At 38.6% G+C, this 23,169-nt stretch overlaps 1 protein-coding gene and 1 long non-coding RNA gene across 3 annotated transcripts in view; one reads left to right on the top strand and one right to left on the bottom strand.

Moving 5' to 3' along the window:
- Lsamp (limbic system associated membrane protein) overlaps nt 1-23,169 on the top strand; it is a 2,127,334-nt gene that overhangs the window by 1,055,098 nt on the left and 1,049,067 nt on the right. The window lies entirely within an intron of this gene.
- LOC121821721 (uncharacterized) lies at nt 1,737-22,221 on the bottom strand. The gene is made up of 2 exons (XR_006062540.2): nt 22,096-22,221; nt 1,737-2,057 (listed from the first exon to the last, which is right to left on the bottom strand). It is a non-coding gene; the product is annotated as an uncharacterized LOC121821721 (long non-coding RNA).

A 23,169-nucleotide genomic window follows, 5' to 3' on the forward strand; every position in this document is an offset into this window, starting at 1 on the left:
GTTTTACTGTATAATGATCAGACTCAGAATTTCTAGAATTTTTGTGGCATGGAGAAGCTTTAAGGACATTGTATTGATTTTGACAAATGGAAGCATTGCATCTACATTGTCTCTGCCTCACAGTTACCTGGTTAGACCTATAGAATCAGCTCTTCTGCAAGTAGCTCTTTTTATTTTGCTCCAAACAGTCTGGAGTTTCTTCTCATATTGAACATCCATGTACCTTCCACTCACAGGCTCAGTTATGATTCTTCAGAGGTACAAAATATGTCACAGTATTTAAATAAGGACAAATAAGAGAGAGAATTACAGCATCCCTCCCCTTGTTCTATCTTCCAGCATCTGTCAAGTAACCTTTTAGTGTTCCTCACATTATATGTAAATCTGCAAAGACATTATTGAAATCCTGATTACCCTCTGACCTCATCCCAGTATCATGGGTGTGAAAGGGACATGATGTGAATGTGAGTAGCAGTCTGTGCAGAGAACAAAAGGCTAAGGGATCCCAGAAATCTAAATTATATTTTTTCCCTTTCTGTTTTACCCTCTAGAGGTCTTTAACTTGCCTTACAACATGAATTTCCCTGATTAATCAAGGAACTGTGTGCAAACTTTTGTCTTTGTAGACTGAGGTTCATCTACACCTTTGAATGAGATAAATATGTATCATTATTTAGATCATGTCATTATTTAGTTCAATTGACTCATTTTAAAGATTTAGGAAAGGTTCAACAAGTGTACAGAGAAGAGAAATTTCTGTAGTTTAACATCTTTCTTACAGTTTGTCCACAAATGGACAGATGCAGTCATACATGTTTTCATACTACCTGTAATCACCCTGTTGCCCCAAAGAGTATCAACAGCAGGTAAGATGGTTGTGTTCCCAACCCTAGAATGAAGTGTTGGAGGTCTGATACAATGACAGCTTGCCTGGCATCTTCAAGGTCCTGAGTTCATTCCTAGCCTTGAAAGCACATTCCTCAATTTGCAAATATATTACTTTACATGATTAAATATGATTTTACAATCAGGAGTCCCATAAAGATACTAAGCTAATATCTAACATATTTATGGGACTCCTGACTGTGGAAATAGGTGGGTCTCTGACTCTTGTGCCTGTTCTTGTTACTCTTCCCCTGTTGTCGGGTTTTCCGGGTCCATCTTCGATATGATAGCTTTTGCTTAATCTTATTACATTTTATTTTCTCATGCTTGGCTGTTATCTCTTAGAAGCCTGTTCTTTTCTAATGAGAGACAGGAAGGGAGCAGATCTGGAGAGGAAAGGAGGAGAGGCGGGGAAGACCTTGGAGGAACAGACAATGGAAGGGGAACAATATCCAGAACATATTGTATGAGAACAGAATAAAAAGAAAACAAAGAATGAAAAAAGTGACTTTATAAAGATGAATTTATTTTTCAGAGTTTCAAAGTAGAAAGAGTATCTTCATTTGCATATAATTGGTGGCCAATCTAATTATATCAGTTCTTAGGTAAAGGAATTTCCTGGCTATTTAGTTGGAAACGTGATGAAGGAATGATTAGAGTTATGCAACAATGCTGGTCTTAAACTCATAGCTGCCCTGCAAGAGCCAGCCCACGGGGAAAAAATCTAAGAAAAGGCAACAAATCTTCCCTGGAATTTCAAGAAAGGCATTCAGCTTTGTCCACCCACCAGTCTTGCCCCCTTGAACCCATGTTTGGCCACGGACATAGAAAACTGTAAGATAGTAAATGTGTGTTGTTTTAAGTCACTGTTTATTGCAATTGTTACAGCAATGATAGAAAACTAATAACATCCAATGAAGCCAAACATGAAGCCAAATGAGCTCGCAGCTTTTTAAGATGCAAGTGTTAAAATTATGTAGCTTGAGCAAAGCTTTATGCAGCCAAATTTTCCGTATTTGATATCCATAATCCTCATACTGAGCAAGGCTTTGTTGGAAATTGCATTAATAAGTCAGAGTACCATTCAGTCATTATTGCTTCAGTGTGCTTGCTGTTGTCTTTCTGATGGTGGCCCAAGTCTCCCAAGTGTATCTGGGGGAATTGCTCCTGCACTGGGGAAAGAATGATTTAAAATTAATCTTTCAGATTATCACTTTTAGAAAGCATGTTTGTGGAACATTTTGGAACCCTCTATATTTTACACCTGGGTTCTCATGGTATTTGCTTCCAAAATAAAAGCCAGTTTATATTAAGTATATTTCTAAACCGAGTTAAAGCTTTATTAATTTAGTAAATGCTTGGAGACAACACAATTTTCACTCAGAAGTTGAAAGCAATGGTGATCGCTTTGGGAGCATTTTAGAAATACACAGTTTCAGAAATGCACTGCCACCTGGGTACTCTCTCATGGGCTTGGATCAGAGACACGGTGGTATTTCATGGCCTTGAGCTGCTTTCCAAAGGAAAAATAATCCTCACCAGTGAGTGGGTAGTTATTTTGTGCTAGGCAATGTGCTCATTATTGAACATATACATCTAATCAGTATAACTATAAAGAAAACATGTCTGAAAAATCCCATTTCACCACTGGGAAAATAGACTCCATGAGAATATGTCTCTAACTCAGGTCATAAATTTATCAATCTTGAAATTGGATTCACATGATGACTAGTCTGGCCTCAAAGCCCATGTTCTGCAATTCGTGAAATGTGTCCTTGTTACTACAGTGTGGCTGCACTGTTGTATGTCTGTTCATTTCACTCTTTTTCAGTCTCTACTACAGAACCAGAGCTTGGCAAAGGTTATTTAATGGATGCATGAATGACTGACTGCATCAAGAGAAACTCATGTTTGTCTCTTTACAATGATATTGAGGGACAAACTGGTATTTTCAAATGTAATTTTAAGGAACAAATTAACTAAGCTGAAATAAAATTAAAGTTAAAAAGCATTTTTTTTTTTAAAAAAAATCCTGTTAAATATTTTTATAAAGACAAAAACCTGTATGTTTTATGTCTGAATTTGACCATGTCTTCTTCAGCTTTGTAAGAGTCCACATATAAACACACACACACACACACACACACACACACACACACACACACACACACATCAGACACATGCACACATATATGCACACATATATCATACATACACTAATACACACTGTAGGTTAACATATTTGCTTGTAAGGAATTCATTCCCCCATATGGTTGGGGATTTTTCACTTCTACATAGACTAAGCATGAGATTTCTTGGGAGACAAGACATATGCTACAGAGTGTTGAGAATATAACACACTAACACTATGATAGCTTTAACACATTATGGAAACTAAGCCATTATAAATTTCGTGACAAGTATGTTCTGAGTACGTGGAAGAAAAAAAAAGTGAATGCATCAAACCTTCTTCACATCATGGATCTCAGAGTTTAGTCTCAGGAGTCATTTTAACAGCAGAACCCCATACTAATAAAGTATGATTAGAATCTATCATATAAAGCATATGAAAGAGAAAGAGTTTCTATCTATAGGTAAGGTGAAGCTGAGGGTCCCAGAGACCCCTGCATACTACCTAATTACCATTATATCTCTATAGGAATCCTGGTGTCGTGGAAACCCAACATAATATCTATTGTTTGTATTATTTTGCAGAATTCTCCAAAGTACAGTGAACATCTGCAAAGTGTCATGTAGAATTTGCCTTAACATGACTTTTATTTCTCAACTCAAATGAATGTGTATTTTATCTTCCAAAAGTCCTATTATTTCGAAGGTTATTCATTTTTAAGAAAATATACAAATTGAAATGTGAGGTACCCACCAGAGAAGGCCACTAAAACACAGATTCAAGCCGATAGAAAGTCCTTAGTAGTCACTCTGTGATTACACTGGGTGTTCAGGATACCAGTGCAGTCCTGAACCTTTCTCAGGATGGGTTCTTAAGCACAAAAAAATACATCTTGGGTTGACACACTTCAGTAGCTCAGACAGTTATCCAGAAGCAGAACTAAAGAAGCCAAAAAGCAAGGGTAGGACATCTAGGGGCTTTTCATTCTGGGAAAGTTCTTTGATGGATTAGGTCTTTGTTCCCATTTCGCAGGTGTTGCAGCCTCTGTACTGGGTTCCAAGGCCTGAATGGTACTTCCATCAACGGCTTCAGTTGTGCTAAGATCTGGGGGCCTGTTACCTTTGATGAAAAGCTCAAGAATTAAAATGAGATGGCGTCATACACACAGCCTAGAGCACATGGGGAGTTTTGAGAGGTGAACCTTGCTTTGCACATGATGAGTCTGATGCTTACCATTGGGGAACACATAGAAAGGAAAGGTCTGATCTGCAAGGCTTGTTCTTGGGAATTTCTCAGTGCAGATTGGCTGAGCAGTTGGTTGAACTAGAGCTGTCCTTTCTGTAGTGAACAGCATCAAGAATTAAGCTCAGGACTGAATATCTTTAAGAGCCATGAGAATTGGTGCTGTTTTTATCCCTTTGTTGTTGAATATCCAAGTAAAGTGATAACGCTTAAGGTAGATTTTTTTCTTTCCCTTTTCTTTTTTCTTTCTTTCTTTCTTTTTTTCTTTTTTGCTGTGACTTTCAGGAAACTTATCAAAATACTAGAAAAGATGGGGCAGCCTGTAGCTAATTTCAGCTGCTATTTTTGAACAATGATTAAAGAAATATCCATAAAACAGACTATTAGGCATCCCATTATCTTGATGACAACTGTGCCAGGATTAGGCTTATTTCCACTTACAGGAGAGAAAATTGATATGAACAGAGGTCACGAAACTTTTCCAGAACCACCGAGTATATAAACGTTGAGGCTGGGATTTTGCGATCAAGTCTTCCTGGCTCTACAACCCTATGCCAGCCATGCTCCTCCTCCATCCTTGCTTGTGTGTAGCATCTAACTCTTGAATAATTCACACTGCCCTGTTTTAACTCGGGGCACGCTTGGAATTACAATCAGGCAAGAACATCAGCGCAAGCATATCTGATCCTTTATCACAAGGAAAAAGGGTTTTATGTTGTCCTCCCCATCCCCAAGTGAGAGGCCGCAATCTCAGCAAGGCAACCCTGTTTTATCTACCCAACTTTACACTCTCTTTTACTGCGCTTACTGTTCCCGCTGAGTGGGTTTTCATGTGACTTGTGATGCACCTCTATCTGGACCAGAAACCAGACTGCTTGGTGAAGAACACGCGTGCCTCTTAGTTTCAAGATTCAGCCGTATCACTGGAGTCCATTTTTATTTAATCTTTCCAAGTCAAGAAATCTATGGCAAGATTTCTCCAGTTTCCCTGCTGTGTTCCATGGATGATTGACCTGCTCTATATTTCCCTGAAGCATAGGCATCCCTTTAACTGCTGGTACTGCAGTGGAGGACACCTTCGGGAGGCTGGGGGAGGATGGTTATGCATAGTGAAATGAAATGACAGCAGTACTGAACAGGTCCCCAAAGTGGCAGGCAGCTCTCTATGATGCTCCTTGATGCCTAGCATGGGAAGGCAGGGAACATTATTTAAACAACTCAGGAGACCAGCACATTCCCAATGCCTTACACCACATGGAAGGAAAAATGCACCCACAGGAGCCAAATAAAACTGGATACTGCCTTTCTGATTCCAGGGAGATGGGTACTTAATCCTCTGAAAGCAGGACAAAGTGTGATCAGGGTTATCACGTAAAGACAACAGTGTTGTTCTCATGATTCAAACAGAAGTCTATCAAATAAAGGGAAAAGAAACGATACAAGTATGCAAAATAATCTGAATTACCACGGCCTTGTTTACTTTCCTCTCCCATTTGCAAGACTCTCCAGAAGAGCATATGGGTGGTTAGCTCTCTGTTTTGCAGCAGCAGAACTAAGAATCTTGTGAAGATCAGGCAGGGTGAGTGGTGGAAGAAAGCAGGGATCCAAGAGGTGGGAGGAACAGCTCTTGGAATGTTTGAAGTCTGAAATTATTGTTATTGGCACAGAGAATAAAAGAACTTCATCTCTACAGGAATACTGAGCTGTCTGTATATCAATTATAAATCCAAGCTTGAACTCACCGCCTCCATGTCTCCTCTCCCCATCATCCCCACTCTCCATTTTATCTTCCTAAGCTTCACAAATTCTTTTGTCCATCTTATTTGAAGGAATTCTCCCAGCCACAGATATCCTCTTGCCCCTCTGAGCCACGGGGATATTTGCAGTGCTTGGCTGGACTGGTCTTCTTGCCTTCCTTTATGTAGTGCAAACACTGCCTGCAGCAATTGAAACTGCCGGGATCCCTAGCCTCTCCTTCACTGGAGGCCGAAAACACAGGCTGGAAAGTGTTCTCTTAACTGAGCAACCACCTTGATAAATACAGCGCAACTACAGTGAAATGAAACTCCATCTAGACATGCAACAGGCTAATGGGAAGCCTCTTTCCCTATTTTATTTTGCAGTTTTGAGCTTTGAAATTGTTGTAAGTTGTGAAAATTTGTCTGTAAATGTGTTGCCTAACAAGAAGTTAAGACTCTGGAGTCCTGGGGAATAAAAGTACATTTGTACCATGTTTTAAAGTAAATAAAACCGAAGACAAAGATAAAATAAATTCCTTTCAAAGGCAGTGTGTGCCTTGGTTCTTTAGGAAAACCACTTTTAGTAATGATTAGGACAAAAAATTATCAGAATAAAGTGAATAGCAAGCAAGAAGCACTTACCTATTTTGAGAATAATGAACAAAACACATTATTGAAACACTTGTCATTCCATAGAAAAAGAAATCTCATTTAAAATGAGAGTATGTGAGGAACTCAAATCCTTACATACCCAATTCTCTAGGAAATAATTACATGCCGATGTTGACTGTGGGTGCCTTTAGAGAATGAGCATGGTTTTGAAGTAGAATGTCTTAAACTGTGAAAGGAAGTAGCCAAGAAAGAAAGACCCTGTCTAGAAGTGACAAAAAGCCACCTTCTCTTTTTTATCAGAGACTTCCACATATTAAAAACAAGTCTCCAAACCAAACCAAACAAACAAGTCTGTGCCTGAAGAGATGAGGGAGTGGATGGGAAAATAGCTGTTGTTTTACTTCATCTATATTTATTCTGACCATAAAATAGTATCAGGCAGGAGAAGATAGACTAGTTTTCACTTCATTTAGTCAACATTTTTCTCATTTATAGTTAGTTGAAACTTCTCTACTGCACTTGTTACATTAGTCCATTGTGCCAATGTGGAAGGAAGGAAGGAAGGAAGGAAGGAAGGAAGGAAGGAAGGAAGGAAGGAAGGAAGGAAGGAAGGAAGGGGAAAAGGAGGAGCATATACTCGTTACATCAGTCCAGTGCGCCAATGTATTGGAGGAAAGGAAGGAAGGGAGGGAGGGAGGGAGGGAGAAGGGAGAGATGGAGGGAAGGAAGGAACAAACAGAGATGAAGATGTTAAAGGATTAATCTTTGCCTCTGAAGGTGATTGGAGAGCTAGGTTCCCTAAAATGTAAATTTTAAAAAACCCCGGGATTTTGTTTGTTTTTGTTTTTTGTTTTACAAAAATGGAAATAAAACCTTGTCTGCATGATGATGAGTAGGACCCTAGAGTTCCATGCCAATAGGGAAAAGAGGCAGATCTTTGGACAGCCTCCCTGCTGACTAGAACATGCACTCATCTCTCATACTTGTTTCTTGTTCTGGAGCTTTTGTTCATTGGGCGTGAGTTGGCAGTCTGAATAATCCCAGGGTCAGACCCTTTAAGTCACGTTTGAAGAGAAATATCCCAGGAAGCATCCTTTGCCCTTTATAGATCTTTTATGGTCAAGAAATCAGAAGAGTGAATTTCTGGACCACTGTTATTTACCTGTTAATGCTGAATTCCCTCGCTGAGGGAGGCCCATAAAAGCTGAGTTTTCTGAAGAGCTTTTAATCCAAGACTGGATGGATAGATCCTGTTACTCTCTCCTGTCTCTGGCACTTGACTTTTAATTTTTACATATGAGTTGTGAAATGCCACCTCTATTAGCTACAGCCCCAAGCTGGGAACATTAATATTGATGCCCAGAATGTTTGGGAATGCAGCTACAGGATGATTGAAAGCTGGGATTATCAGCAGAGTAAATAAATCTGATGTACCATTCATTTACCTTTTTCAATCCAAAGTTTACAAGGATTTATTTTTAAATAACCTAAAAATTAATCAACATCAGATTTTAACCCTTTACACCTGGCATAGATGTTTCCCTCTCCTAATCTATAGTCACTTCTTATCATGAGCATGCATTAATGTAGCAAAGCTGTGTGGGGCAGAACCATATTACATATGTAGAAAAAAATGGAACAGGAAAAAAACAGGTTTGGGCATGATGCTAGCCCCTTGAAACTTTATACTTAATTATGACCAACCACATGAGTGTACAGAAGGCAAACTGTTGCTTGTGATGTCGGGAAGCATCTGCTGAGCCTGAGGCAAATTTCACATTAAAACTCAATTTCAATTGTGACCTAAAGGTGAAGAGAAGTTCTATGAATCTAGCAGAATTACTCTTTGAATGCCATCCCCCCAGCTTCTGTGAACTGATGCTCATGGAGAGAGGAGGCCGAAATGAAACAAAAGACATGGGAGCCAAACACAGAGCATTTAGTGCCTCCCTTCACTGCACAATTCGACTGCTGTGGTGGTGTTCACAATCCAGATGTAAGCCCTGGTAACAGGAGGGATCCAAAACTCCACTGGACCAGCCCCTGCTCCAGCAAGATTCCTTTACTTTTTGTTTGTCCAATATGTCTGCAGAACATATATAATTTTATCACCAATCAGGAGCAAAGGTTATAACCTTGGTAATCTTCATATAACTGGCAGGGGGGATCAAAAAATAGTTTTTCATCATAAAAAGTACACAAGGTAATATGCTGAGCAGTGGGGGCACATGCCTTTAATCCCAACACTCAGAAGGCAGAGGCAGACAGAGCTCTGTGAGTTCAAGGCCAGCCTGGGCTAGAGTGAGTTTCAAAACAGCCAGGGTTACACAGGGAAACCCTGTCTCAAATACTACTACTACTACTACTACTGCTACTACTACTACTACTTTTAATAATAGTAATAATAATAATACACAAAATAAGAAATAATGATCAAGATAGATTGTTTTTATATTTTCTTTCATTGTCCTCCTCCCCTCAATCTCTATCCCTCAGTTGGGGAGGTCAATATAGGCAGATTGCAATGATTGGAAGAGACTAATCAAGTTGAAGAAGTAAATATAGATCAATTGCTATATACAAACTTACCATAACACTACAGCTTAAACTAGTAGCACACATGTGTCTTCTGAGTGATATGATGAATGCCCAGTGCACTCCAAGAGAAGGTTGCAGAACTCTAGCGTAGTCTGGTAGTCTGACATTCAAGCCTCGCTGCCAAACATTAGCAATATTACCACAAGGTTGAAATCACCACATATGTTTTGGTTGGTATCTCCCAAAGCTCTGCTGTGGCACATGCAGAAGAACCTCTGTCAGGTTTTTCAGGAGAACAGACTATTTCAAACTTGATTGTTCCTCTAAACACCCAGGAGCTTTGTGGTTCAAATGCAGTTTCTGATAGAGTAGTTTAGACTAGGGTCTAAGATCTGCATCTCAAACCAAATCCCATGGTTGCTGACAAGGGTGTCTGTGGAACACACGGAAAAAGCACTGGTACAGAATCAACAATGAACTCCTTTATACAGCATGATGCTTCCCATGTTAGCATGGCATGCATGTTTATACATGGATGTGTGTGTACATACATGATGATGGGATCACTAAAACTACGGATCTAGAGGTCATATGAATTCTGAATGTTTTAGAGAATTGCACACAGAATCCATGACATTAGGTGTCCCAGTGTACCTTACTAAACAATGACACTGGATTTTGGTAAAAGTTGCAAGTTTTGTACAGGGAGCCTCTGTGACACTTTTTCAATTCCTTTTTCCTAACAGTCTCAATAAAGAAAAAAAAATCTTGCATTGCTTTATTAGATGCATTATGGCTAAAAATTTGATTTCCTTTTCTAAAGCAATAAAACTGTGTTCGAACCCTTTTCTTAATTCCCGATGCACATTTGGTTTGGTCTCTACAAAGCTACATCAGGGTCATTCACAAACCTACATAGAACTTGGCACAAGCAATTCTCTTTAAAAGTTCTTTCAAAGTCTAGTTGCTAAGATTTTCCAGTTTATTTTACAGTATGACATTTCTGTTGCTTTTTCACTGTTTCAACATTCAGCATTTCAATGAGGATTTTTTTTCCTTCTTAACACTTACTTTCTTCAGAAAAGGCTCCTAAGAACTAGAAAGATATAAAAGATCTACTTATGAAGGTGAGGATCAAAACATCAGTTCTCTCAAGTACCTTCATAAAACTTTGGATACATTTATGTAGCCTACACTTCTGTTTACTTGTATGTAAAATTGGAATAATAGCATGTACTTTTTCCATGTAAAAATTCTTTAATGAGTGATGGATAAATTACTATTAAACATACTGTAAAAGGTAATGATGAGGAACAGAGCACCCTTTATTATATAAACATTACCTTATGTTCATTATATAAGATAGAGGCTTAAATTTATGAAAAGAAATGTATAGTTCCCAAAGGAGCTTCTAGAAACATAGAGAACTTCAATCTGTTTTGGCATTCTTAACCCAACCCTTTGAAAAAAAGAAAAAAGACAGAAAGATGAGATGAACTTTTAAAAAACAAGCTCTTGTGACCCAAAGAGCAGAAGTCATGCTATTTGTCCAGTGCATAATCCCAGACCCAAGTCAGGCACTCAAATATTTATTGAAATGAGCTCAACTACATTTTTCACTCACAGATGAAATATTTATTTCACAGAAAAACCCTTGCATTGCAGGTTCTATTTGAAATATTTTAAACTAGAATAAACCCTAAGACTCAGTCAAGGAAACTGGGTTGGCTTTACACTATATTAGAATATTTACAATGGACAAATGACTAATTCAGGCAAGTGAGTGATTGAAGGTTGTCTGAAATCTACTTTCTTTGTGGAGAATAATACTTAATTCTGTCATGAAATGCTTATGTGCCAAAAGCAACACTGTAGCCTTTTATTTATTTATTTATTTATTTGTTTGTTTTGATTTTTTGAGACAGGATTTCTCTGTGTAGTTTTGGTGCCTGTTGTGGATCTCACTCTGTAGACCAGGCTGGCTTCGAACTCCCAGTGATCTTCCTTGCGCTGCCTCCCAATTGCTGAAATCAAAGGCATGCACCACCACTGCCCAGCCACTGTAGCCTTCTAAAAAGACTCCAATCTCCTGTTTCATAGAAAGTTATTTTACCTTTAGGGGCTTCACCTTACCCACCTGAAAACTGGAAGATTGGTTGGCATTCACATAAGCATATCCATCTATAAAATTAAATTAATTTTATCGTCTAATGGGCCAGATCATTTGCCATTTAGTACTTCTTCCACAATTTATCTGTTTAATACAGCTACTTTCTAGGACACACACCTGGAAATGGCCATTCATAAACCTCATAGTGACACACACTACTTAGTATTGGGCAACAAAAGTAGTCAGTGGTATTCATAAATTCCTTATCCCCCAATTTATGGATAAACCAGTGCACATAAGGGAACATGATGGTGGTCATACATATTCAAAGGGATGGATCTGGAATTTGAATCTCAGCATAATTGTTATTAGATACCACACTTTGAACCTATATGTTATATGCCATGACATCTTCTGTGTTGCTCTTGGTAATGGGCAAGGAAGTCAAACATTCTAGCAAAAACTGTTTCAGAGACGCCCATCAGATCACTTTGGTGTTGGCAGCATACATAAATCAAGCGGTAACAAGAAAAGATGAAGTAAAGCCAAGGATAGTAGGTGCCAGCTGATGAGGAGAGAGCACAGTAGGAGAACATTTTATAATCTGGCACAGCTGGGCTATGGATGCACACTCAACCATTTCTGATAGCATCTTGCTTTGGTCATTTGATTTTGGAATCACATGTCCTTGTCTGTAAATTGATCCTATGTTATGAACTTCTCAGACTGGCATTGCGGAGTAAATGGCATAATAAATATAAAACTTACAGTGTGTCTACATTGAGTGTGAGAAAGACCAAAGACAATTCTCAGGGCTAGAAATTGTATGTTGATAGTGGTCCTGTAGCACAGGACCTAGCAGAGCACTTACTATTGTTCTTATTCTTTGGATGACAGCTATCTATGACTGCCTCCCTTACCTGACTTATGAAGCCCTTGACAAAAGTCCAGTCTATTTGTGGTCTATGTTCCTGTAATAGCCAGGTGGTGCTCTGCACACAGCAGCAAGGGCTTCCTAAATCCTTCCTGAGTGATTCTTGAAGGATATCCTTGTAAATCTGTTGGATTGGAACAGTGCGATGCTGGTAGATTAGCTAGTAGGCTGTTAGAGAGGAAAACAACATTCCCATCTTAAACCTACTAAGTCAGCAGTTCTGAGAGAGTCCATATTGATTTGCTTTTTAAAAAAGAATAATAATTCCCCTTAAAATGTGGATGAAAGACTAAGCAAATTAGATTTTGAGTTTATTTACTAAGATGTAGCTCCTGATTAGTCCCTGCTTTAAGCTCTCCCACTGCCACGCTGCAGGCCCTTCCATACATTAATATTGATGCTGCCGGCTTCTGGCAGAGCCTGGTGGATGTGGCATTTCATAATTCAGATGTGCAAGTAAAAAGGGCTCATGATTTCAACTCCAGCGCCCTCACTGCTCTATTTGAGGCAAAAGGAAATTGGAGCATATAAAAGAAAGAGTTAGGGAACTGATATTCTTTTTGTCTTGAGTATTTTCTAATGACAAAGTTCCAGACTCTTATTTGGGAAAAAGCATTTTAATGTCCAATATCAGTTCTAATCATACTTGTATTTGTATAGGTATATTTTTAATATTTGCTTGTGGTTGTTGGTGACTTCTTCCTTTCATTTTCCTATTCGATACATATTTACTTGGCCTGTAAGGTGGCTCAGAGGGCAGAAGGGATTGCACTAAGCCTAATGACCCAAGATAGGTCTCTGGAATTCACATGGTAAAAGGAGAGAACTGACTTTCCTAAGTTATCCTCTGACCGCCACACCTTTGTACCCCACCCCATACACAATAAATAAAAATGAAAATATATACATATTGAAGCCTAGTATTCACCCACTGGACAGGGTGTACTCATCAACAAAACTGTCATTTTCCACAGGCAGAATCTGGAAATGACTCATTTTGGTCCATGTAGAAACCAACAACAGAAGATCAATTTTTAGTTACTTTACCCAACTGATGATAATTGCTCATCAATATGAATCAGGTAGTTTTCTGCATGCAGGTTCCAACTGTGCACAGGGGACTTCTTATTGAGCTGAACTAGTGGAAGAAACACATGCTGAAAAAAGCATACTGAAAAGTAGCTAAGTTGGGGGAACATAAAGGCACATGGGTGGGGAAGGTATGTCACCATAAGATGCATAATAAGATAAACCTTTGCGGGCCAAAGAGAACGAGGAGAGAAATGACATTAGGAACATTACTATCTTGGAAAGAAGAATGTAGTGTCCACACTCAGGGGAATTGGTAAGGAAAATTGGAGACATAAACATGTCCCTATTTGTGCAAGCTTGGCACATCTTATCAAGGGACATGGACTTGGTCTCTCATTACCATGTAAGCTCCTGGAGTGCCGTTATGCAGCATGTTCTTGTTTATATCTGTCTGTCCCCACAGTGCCTAATAAAGGCTGAATAAGACCTCAGGGAGTGAAGGCAAGCTAGGTGTGGAATGGGGTAGGCACAAAGAATTTTGATAAGAAGCCTGTTTTTCCTTGAGACAAAATGTTCTGGCTGTAGGGGAGATGTGTTTTCTCACAGAGAGCAACACTGGTGGGAGAGACTTGTTAGCAGACCAGTGAATCAGTCTCAGGAATGAAAGAAAGACAGCTATTTAGTGGGGAAGTAGGGAGAATGGAGCCTTAGCCATTGGAAGGGGAGAGCACTTTTCCCAGTGTCTCTTTAGCCTTTAAATGGTAGTTTTTCAATTTCCTGATTCTTTTGTAATCATTGTTGATGTTATTGTTTGACTTATTTGTTGATAGCTTGTTTTTTTCCAGAGTTTCATAATTTTATTTCCTTTCCCCCTTTTTCCCAAAAACATTTTTCCTACCTCTAAAATATGTATTTTTTTCTCAAAATAAGTATCAGTAACCCAGCAAGAACTATAAAGACAAATCAAGCTTTAGTAACTGATGATCTTTGGAAAATATTTACTCTGCATAGTCACTGAATTTTTTTTCTTTTTAATAAATGTTACTTGAGCAATCAGCATCGGCTTGGCATTGGAATGCAGTTGAGTACTTGTTCATTATATGATCATTATGACCTAGATCTTTCTGAAAATTCTTCTACAGCCATTGCTTTTCTCCAGTGTTCTCTCTGTTTCTGGATTACAGAGATGATAGAGTGACATGTCACCTCTCTCTCTTCTCCAGTAAAGGGGGGGGGGCGTTGCCTCCTGCATCTCTTTCCTCCCTGCTTGTTTATTTCTCACTGATGCAACCAGCATTCTTTCTGCTCCCCAACAGGAACCAGGGATTTTTAAATTTTGTACATTAGAAAGTTACTTTCTGTTTAAGTCCACATTAAAAAGAATATTGTCACATTTCACATTGTCATTGTAATCATATGATGCAAAGTCCTTGTTCTTTTTTTCTTTTTTTCATTTTTATTTATTATTCATTTTTCTATTATCAGCTTGATACAGTATAAAATTTTTCTCCGAATGCTGTTTATTGAAGGAGGGAGGAGGTCTTAAATACAGGCTTACAGCACAATGGGAGACTTGTTCTTAAAGAAAAATAACTTTTATGGAGCTTGGCAGAGTTTGGACAATATCTATCCTCAAATGATTTTTAGTCTCCCTAAGAAATTAAACAATTACACAGGCAATGTAACAGATGGATAATATACGAGATAACAAAGTGTTAAAGTAACTGATTAGTAAATCATCTGTGAAATAATTTCCTGATAGAAAAGATGAAGTCTTAACATGGATGAAGAAGAAAGTCTGAGGTTATAAAGTTTCATCTATAGCAACAATCTGCAGTTATGGTAGGGGTGGAACAGAAAACTATGCTTAAGTAATAATCTGGTTGGTCTTGTGTGAAGGAGTGAAATCTCTCCTTTTTGTATGATTTTGCATCAGATACAAAGTATGCAAGCAGTGTTGTGGGAAGGAACTGTCACCATATGCTTCCCATTGGAATAGAAACTTCCATGGAAGATCTGGACTCTTTGTAATGATATCCCCCCATGACCCATACTAACATAGGAATTGAACTTGAGATCCACATGACCCAGTCCTTTGAGTACCCTGGATTATAGACCTGAGCCAACAGGTCTAGATTGTAGCAACCCTTAATAATTTACATGGAGTATGTTATTTTTTCCACCTAGATGGAATGTAATGGTATGCTCAATGTGGACATGTGTGGATGTATCAAGTGCACATGGAAGCTTTAAAGTACATGGCTCCAACTCTGAAACACACATGCTTCCTGATGAAGCAGATAGAAGAGGGCCAGGCATGATAGACATATACCTCCTAATGAGGCAGAGATCTGGGCTCAGCAAGATGTCAAAATCTGTTCCCCAAAATAAATTGGAAGATTTAACAGTAATAGGGATAGATGGTGAATGCCAGTATCTAATAACTATCCCTTAATCATCCAATGTTCCACATGCTGAAATCTCTTATATGTGTTATGTTATGCCATGAAATTGTCTTGGCTATGTTACCTTCCAACCCTGTTTTTTAATCATATTTACTTTATTGCTCATTCCCTGGTTTGGGACACTTTTTTTTTCAAGCACTGAGTTTCCACATTTGTGTTTGAAATGACAATAAATCCGTGTCTGTAATGAGGCCATGCTAACCCATGCTGTGAGCTTTTGAGTTTTTATTGAGCATGGGAAGAAGCCATGAGACATGGCAAAGAATATTTACTCCTGAAACTGCTACAATAAAGCTCTAAGCTCTTCATTCCTTCATAACTATCCATAACTATCTGATGTTTTCACAGAGAAGTTAGTGGCCTTGGATGTGTCTCATAACAGGCCAGAATAAGATGGGACAAGTAGGACAGGAGTGGTGTGTGGAAAAGGCTGACTGCAGGAAGTTTACTGGGTACCACCACCAAGCTTATTATAACACTATCTACTTTGTCTCAAAGTGACATAGGACAATAATCATTCCTACAGTATAACTACATGAAAACAAATGAAACAATTTCTGAAGAAAGATAGTCAATTAGTTCCTGACCATACACTGTGAGAAGATCCATCAGCCTCATTTATTAATTGAAGCCATTCCTTTGGGGGGAGCCTTTTCTACATATACTTATATCATTAAATGAAACGCCTATTGCTTTAGCAAGTAATTTGATATATTAGCTATAATACAGTAGCAATAATTGTATGAAGTGTTTTTCACAAATAGTTTAAGCATTATGATGTCATCATGTTTACCATCATCCTTTCAGTTGTGGTTACTATTACTTTGAGGAAACACCATAAACAAAGCAACTTGGGGATATGAAGACTTGGCTTACATCATAGTTCATCATTGAAGAAAGTCATTGCAGGGACACAAACAGGGCAGACACCCAGCGGCAGGCACCAATGCAGAGGCCAAGGAAGGATTCTGCTTATTGACTTGCTCATCATTCATTGCTCATCATCGTTGCTCAGCCTGCTTTCTTCTAGAACCCAGGACCACCAGCCCTGGGTGGCATCATCCATAATAGGCTGCCCCTGCCATCAATCACTAATTAAGGAAATGTCCTACAGGCTTGACTAGAGGCGTTTTCTCAGCTGAGGCCCCCTCTCCTCTGATGGCTGTAGCTTTTGTTGGGCTTCTGCTTTGTGTCATCACAAGACATTCTTTCACTAAGCTTCATAAGCTTGTGCTAGCCTTGTGAGGAAATATCAGAAAGACTGCCTCTGTCAACGCTAGTGGTTGGGGTAAGGATGAAAGTTGAGGTTATGTCCCTGATGTTTAGGATAGCCTGTGAACACCTTAGGTAAGAGATAGGCTCCAGACATGTTTCTGGTCAGTAGAAAGAACCTTGAGGTTGAGATTTACATCTACGGAGTACTGAAAACTTCAGTCAGGGATCTTTCTGTAGTTTTGTGTCTGGATAGGACTTTCTCTATTTGTGTGTGTGTGTGTGTGTGTGTGTGTGTGTGTGTGTGTGTGTGTGTGTCTTCTCTCTCTCTCTCTCTCTCTCTCTCTCTCTCTCTCTCTCTCTCTCTCTCTCTCACACACACACACACACACACACACACAATGTACACAGATTCCCCACTTTGCCTCCATTCTTTACTCCCCACTTGTCATGATGGGGACTTTCTAATTTGTGAGACTTCCTTTCTGTGTTCTTTGTCAATGGAAGTGAAATCTTCTAAGCACTTCTAAATGCTTCTCCAACTTTCATTTGTAAAATGGTTAATGGGGTTTCTTTTTAGACTAATGATTCTAATTCAGCACAGTAGAGGCAAAATTTTGCAATGTCTATTTCTAGTAAATTTTTAGAATATTGATGCCACTAACCAATGGATCACACATATCCAATTCAGAGGCTATGTCTTTGTTTTATTTTTTCTTTTCTAAAGAATAACTAAAGAATAGCATGAGTCTCATCTTTCCCCTCTTTATAGAGAGAAATGACCATTTCCCTGCCTGACATTGAGAACAAAGCTTAAACTTCAATTCTTGAAGACTAGTGAGATGTTTGACACATCAGAGAGAATTGATATTTGAGTGTAAGAGTACTGATGTGTATACATGCTGCTTAAATGTGAGCTACAGTAACATTTATTAGTACTAAGTATTACTAAAATAAATTATTAAACTAAAATGGTAGTACTTCAAAAATATTTATTGTAGAAGCTGGAGGACAGCATTATAGTGGAATGTATTAGCATCTTGCTTAGTATGTAAGACACCCAGGGCTCAAGAGTAGCCAAACAGCAGCAGCAACAACAGCACCAACACACAAACTTACATACATATCCCCAAGCACATGCACAGATATTTGTAGATACTACATATACACCATCAAAAGATGCAATCTGTCTTGGTTTGATAAAACAGAAGGTCTGAACAAGATGAAAAAGATTTGAAGGAAAACGAATACTTATCCCCCAAATGCTGGGGACTTGTTAATGAGAACAACAGAAGAAATAGGGGGGAAGGATTCCCGTGTTTCTGAGAAATAAGTAGGTACTGGTATTTAACATTCCACTCTTATATTCTTGAGGTAGGGAAGTTACCTCTAATTGCCAACTATGAACATTTCTGCAATAGCTTTTGATGACTCCCCATGGGAAGCCTTACCTTATTGGAAGAGGGAATAGAGGATAAGATAGGAGGCTGAGGGTGTGGGAGTAGGGAAGAGATGACAACAACCTGTGATTGATGTGAAAATGAATAAAAAAAATTCTTAATAAAAAAAGAGTTTTTGATATCTCAGAAACCTAATTTGATGATGACAACAACGACAAAACCTCAGGAACATTTTGTATATAAGGTAAAGAAGTCTGGGCAGACTAGGATTCTTGCTAGGGTGTTTTCTTCACCACCCATCTTCCCATTTCAAGTAAGAACAAAGAGGCTGCAAGGGCATGGCTCAGCGAGGATCACCAGCAGCAGCAGCTTCTGGAACATGCTATAGCATGTCACATTCACAGGGTCCCTGGTGCCCACTTTAGTTGCAACCACTAACAGTAGAGTGCATTTCCATAGAAGCATGTACCATGGGGTGTTGCCAATGGGATGTCAGCTTAGGAAGGACTGATGTGGAACCACTGAGGAGACACCCTAAAGTCATACCCATAAAGATATTTTTTAAAATAACCAAAATTATTTTTGTAGCATTTCGTATGTTGGCTATTATTATGTTTCCTAAATTTCTGTTTCCCAGTACCTCTTTGAATCTCATAATAAATCAACACTTTGATGTAACAAAGTCAGAAAACATGTGCAAACTTGTTTATAACTTCAATACTCTCTCCAACTTTTGTTTTATTGTTGTATCGAATTAGGCATAAAAGAAGATATCTTTGAAAGCCCCCATGTGACTTCCTGAAAGCAACCCCCTAGATTCCACTCTGGTGAAGTCCAGGAAAGCCCTTTGTATGGTATCCAGTCAGAGATGGCTTTGAGTGAGGCCACAAAACATATTGGGTAGCTGAAGGGCATAGGGTTATTTTTGAGCCTCAATGTTTCCACACAGAGAGAGTCATACAGTGTGCCTCTGTGTCTCACACATACTTGAAAATCAAATTACCTAGCTAATAGCCTAGATGTGGTCTGTGTTTTTAACTTTCTTTATTCTAATGTAGAGCAACAGATGGAAGGGTTAAAGACGTGACAGTTGGCTCAGATGTGACATATCCTATTTCATTCTGGAGTGTTTCTAGTGTCATCTGTAGAATTTGTTGTTTATTTCGCTTTCTTTGTTTGCAGGCTTGGGGAATTAGTCATGTTCTCAGGGAAAACAAGATAGTGCTCATAAATCACCAGCTCTCTGGGTCATTCATTTTAAACCATCTCAAAGTTCCTTTCACTTCCCAAAGTTCTTATCATATACTGGCTGGGAGAAAAAAATGGATGGCTATACTCTTCTTTAGATAGACAGTTATTCACGTAATTTCAAACCACACCAGACAAGTAATTATACATCATCTCCCCCTTGGTATCTTCTACCAAGAAAGCAGAAACCCATGCTGAGTTTCCTATGAGGTGGTACGTGTTATCCATGGCAAAAGAATTATGTCCTGTGGTACTTATCTGTAAAGGACCATGGTGCATGCTTGTATCATATGTGAAACAAAGAGATTAATAATCTGCTCATTTTCTCCTAACAAAGAAATACTAAAACAGAGTGAAAAAGATGAATGAAACCACAGGGATGAACAACTAGCTGGAGTATCAGAATAATTAAGATCGCTATTCCATCTATAAGTCACACAAACTCTTCCCATCAACTATTAAGTGTATAAAATGGTGCAGGTCTCCTAGCCCTCCTAACACATTTTTCATTCATACAGAAAGGAAAATAATTCTGTCCTCCAAGCTTTCTTTTTAAGATAGCACAGGGTGGGAGGGGGATATGGAATTAAATATTAGCTCGGTGCTTGGAACATAGCAAGCCCTTATTAAACATTTATCATCATCATCATTATTATTTCATTTTTCAAAGCATCAAACTAGATTACGAATTCCTAAACCTTTCATTATTGAATATCCATTTTTCCAAGTGCCCCATCTCTGGGAGTATTTTTATACCAAACACAGTATATTAATCAAGTAATAATTAAATTGTACTTCCGTTTTTTTTTAACTGTTCAAAGACATCGAGCCGTCAATTAGAGCTTCAGATGTTTGTGATAATGACTGTTAATCATGAAATTCACATTCCAACTTAAAGAGTGACATTTTAACTTACTCACTTTAAACTGTACAGTCTGATCTTAGATGTATATGAGCTGATTAATAATAATATCTTAAGTAAATAGATGAACAGAGACCATGGGCAAGAACAAGATTCCTAAAAATCATTTCTGTGCTGAAAACAGTAGTATTTCTTGGTTTAAGATTTATTCATGACCTGAAGAGACATTATAAAGGTACATATATGATTTCAGGGAGCTTGAAGATACCAGTACTCCTTGAATAATTCCATCAACTGAATAATGCCAGGAATATCACTTTAGAAACTGGATCTTAAAATCATGCAAGAATAATAAGACAAATTTTTCAATGTGTTACCCAGTCAACAAAGATTTATCACAAGTCCTGTAAGCATTTGTTTATGTAAGATATAAACAAAATAGTTGAACTAGGACAGGAAATGAGAAGACACATATCCTTGAGCAGTGCATTCCTATGGACAAGCACAGGAGTCACAGTACTGGGCATGTGGCTCCCTGGTAGTGTGATAGTGTAGTAAACCTGAGGCCTTGTCTTTCGTTTCTAGGATTGCAAAACAAAAGCCCAAGTAGAACACAAAATGGGAGGAGAAGGATTACCAATTTAACTAATTCATCATTCCCCACTAGAACTGACCAAGATTCAAGTCATTGTGCACCAAGTTATCAGTAATTTGTTTTAAGAGTAGAGAATGTCGATTTGGGTTGATTTTATCTCAGTGAACTTTTCTCAATCTATGTACACAGGATGTTTTAAGAAGCACTTTCATTTGCTTTGCTGTGCATCAATTACCCTCTTCCATGTCCCAGTCCACACAAGGTACAACTAATGAGGCAGAACTCCGCAATTGGCTCCAGCCATCCTCCCTAAGACCCACAAGTTCTTGCAGACACAATAGCACCATAACCCTGGAGTGTGAATAGAGAAGGAAGGGTCAACTTCACTTTTCACATACAGAACTCTGATTAGAATGGTGACACAGGACATACTTTTCCTCTGTGGTCTCTTGTGTCTGGTACTATTAACAAGACATATTTTTAAGTACTTATCATTGAAAAGAATGATGAGCCTTGAGCAACATTTCATACACATTGAAGCAGTCAAAAGTAATTGGGCGTGGATAACTGATGGAAAACTGCAATGCAACTCAAAATGTGTCGCTGGTAGAGCCCAGACACACAGACTGCCCATATTTGGAGACAAATATCCTTGTGTATAGCTATGAACATGTATTTTTTTCAGTCTCTCAGAGGAAGCAATTTAGAATATATAATTTCTTCCTTTTAAAATTAGTTTAATAATCCAAACCCCTCAAAGTTCTGCATACTATCTAATGAGTTGTGGGTGATACAAGTATGGATGTGACCAAGAACTTGCCATCATGTCAGCCCTCAATATTTTTACAAGGTCAGTGTACTAGGTAGCTATTGTGTTAAGAACCCACCTCCCCACCATTTCTGTAACAAAAATGTAACTACTTCCCCATGCTAATCCAGAAATCAAAGGGTCTAGCACATCCAAACCAGCCAGAGCCACATAAATTTGGTATACTTCGCATCCTTCCCTCCCCAGGGATGGAAGGGTGTGGTCTCTCTCTAGGAAAAGGAATAGATCTATCAAATAAGTAATAAATAGAAATCTTGTTACCTTTTCCACTTTTCTATAATTCCCCCTGCTGCTTCAGCTAATTAATTATCAATGCTAGTTATGTTTAGACAAGGGGGATTGTGGGCCTCACAGCCCATCTGCTTCTTGGTAACCTTGTTGTGAAGTCATGGCAAGGCAGAGCTGCTGGTAAAGCTATCATCTCCATGGCAACCTGATGCTATGTCACAGACATAGGAGAGTGACCTCATTGCAGTTTAAAGGAGAAATCAGGCGGTGTCTGTTGTGTGAAGTGACAAGAGCTTTTAAACAAACATGCAGTTTGTTCGTGTGTATATATAATACAAGAGAGAAAGAATCTTCTTAAGGAATGTTATTGCAATAACCTTGCTGATAGTTTCTAAATTTAAAATAAATATTTGCACACTAGAAGTACAATACAAATGTGGGCTTATACTTGGATAATATGTCTTTTGAAAATACAATATTGATCTGTATGATTTTTCTGATCTATAAACTATGAATTTCTCCCTTCCTGAATTATTGTTGTGTTTATTTCTGTTAACTACTCCTCAATGATAAATTGCATTCAGTATGTATAGCCTCCTAGAGCCACCATCTCAGGGCTTGGAGACCATTGTCCCCATTTTACAGAGGACAAAACTGATGCTAAAGGACACAGAGGGACTCACATGAGGGAGAATAGTTAGAATGATGGTGGGGAGAAGTAGATTTGGCACTGAGCCCATAGCTTCCTCTGCAAAGCCTAGCTCTTCCCTCTGCACCACCCTTCCTGATTCTGTACTATCTATATCACAATGACGAATTTGCTGGAGTTGTTTGGTGATAAAGACAGAGTATCCACACTGAGAAACCAATGTCACAAAGTGTTCCCAGTTTTTGAGCACTGATGAAATTTCGGCAATAAAAGAATTATAACATAGCCGAACTTACTTTCCCCAGTTCTGTTATTTTATAGATAATCATAGTTGTAGTAAAGAACTGACCCAAGGCAACTCAGAATTGCCTGCTTTGATCATTTGTAATAACAGCTACAAGCCTTCTTTCAGCAAGGTACTTTGAGTTCACCTCACCTTCCTCAGAGTCTGAAAACTG

Source organism: Peromyscus maniculatus, chromosome 12 (genome assembly GCF_049852395.1).
Source record: "Peromyscus maniculatus bairdii isolate BWxNUB_F1_BW_parent chromosome 12, HU_Pman_BW_mat_3.1, whole genome shotgun sequence".
In the NCBI taxonomy this organism is placed as follows: Eukaryota; Metazoa; Chordata; class Mammalia; order Rodentia; family Cricetidae; genus Peromyscus; species Peromyscus maniculatus.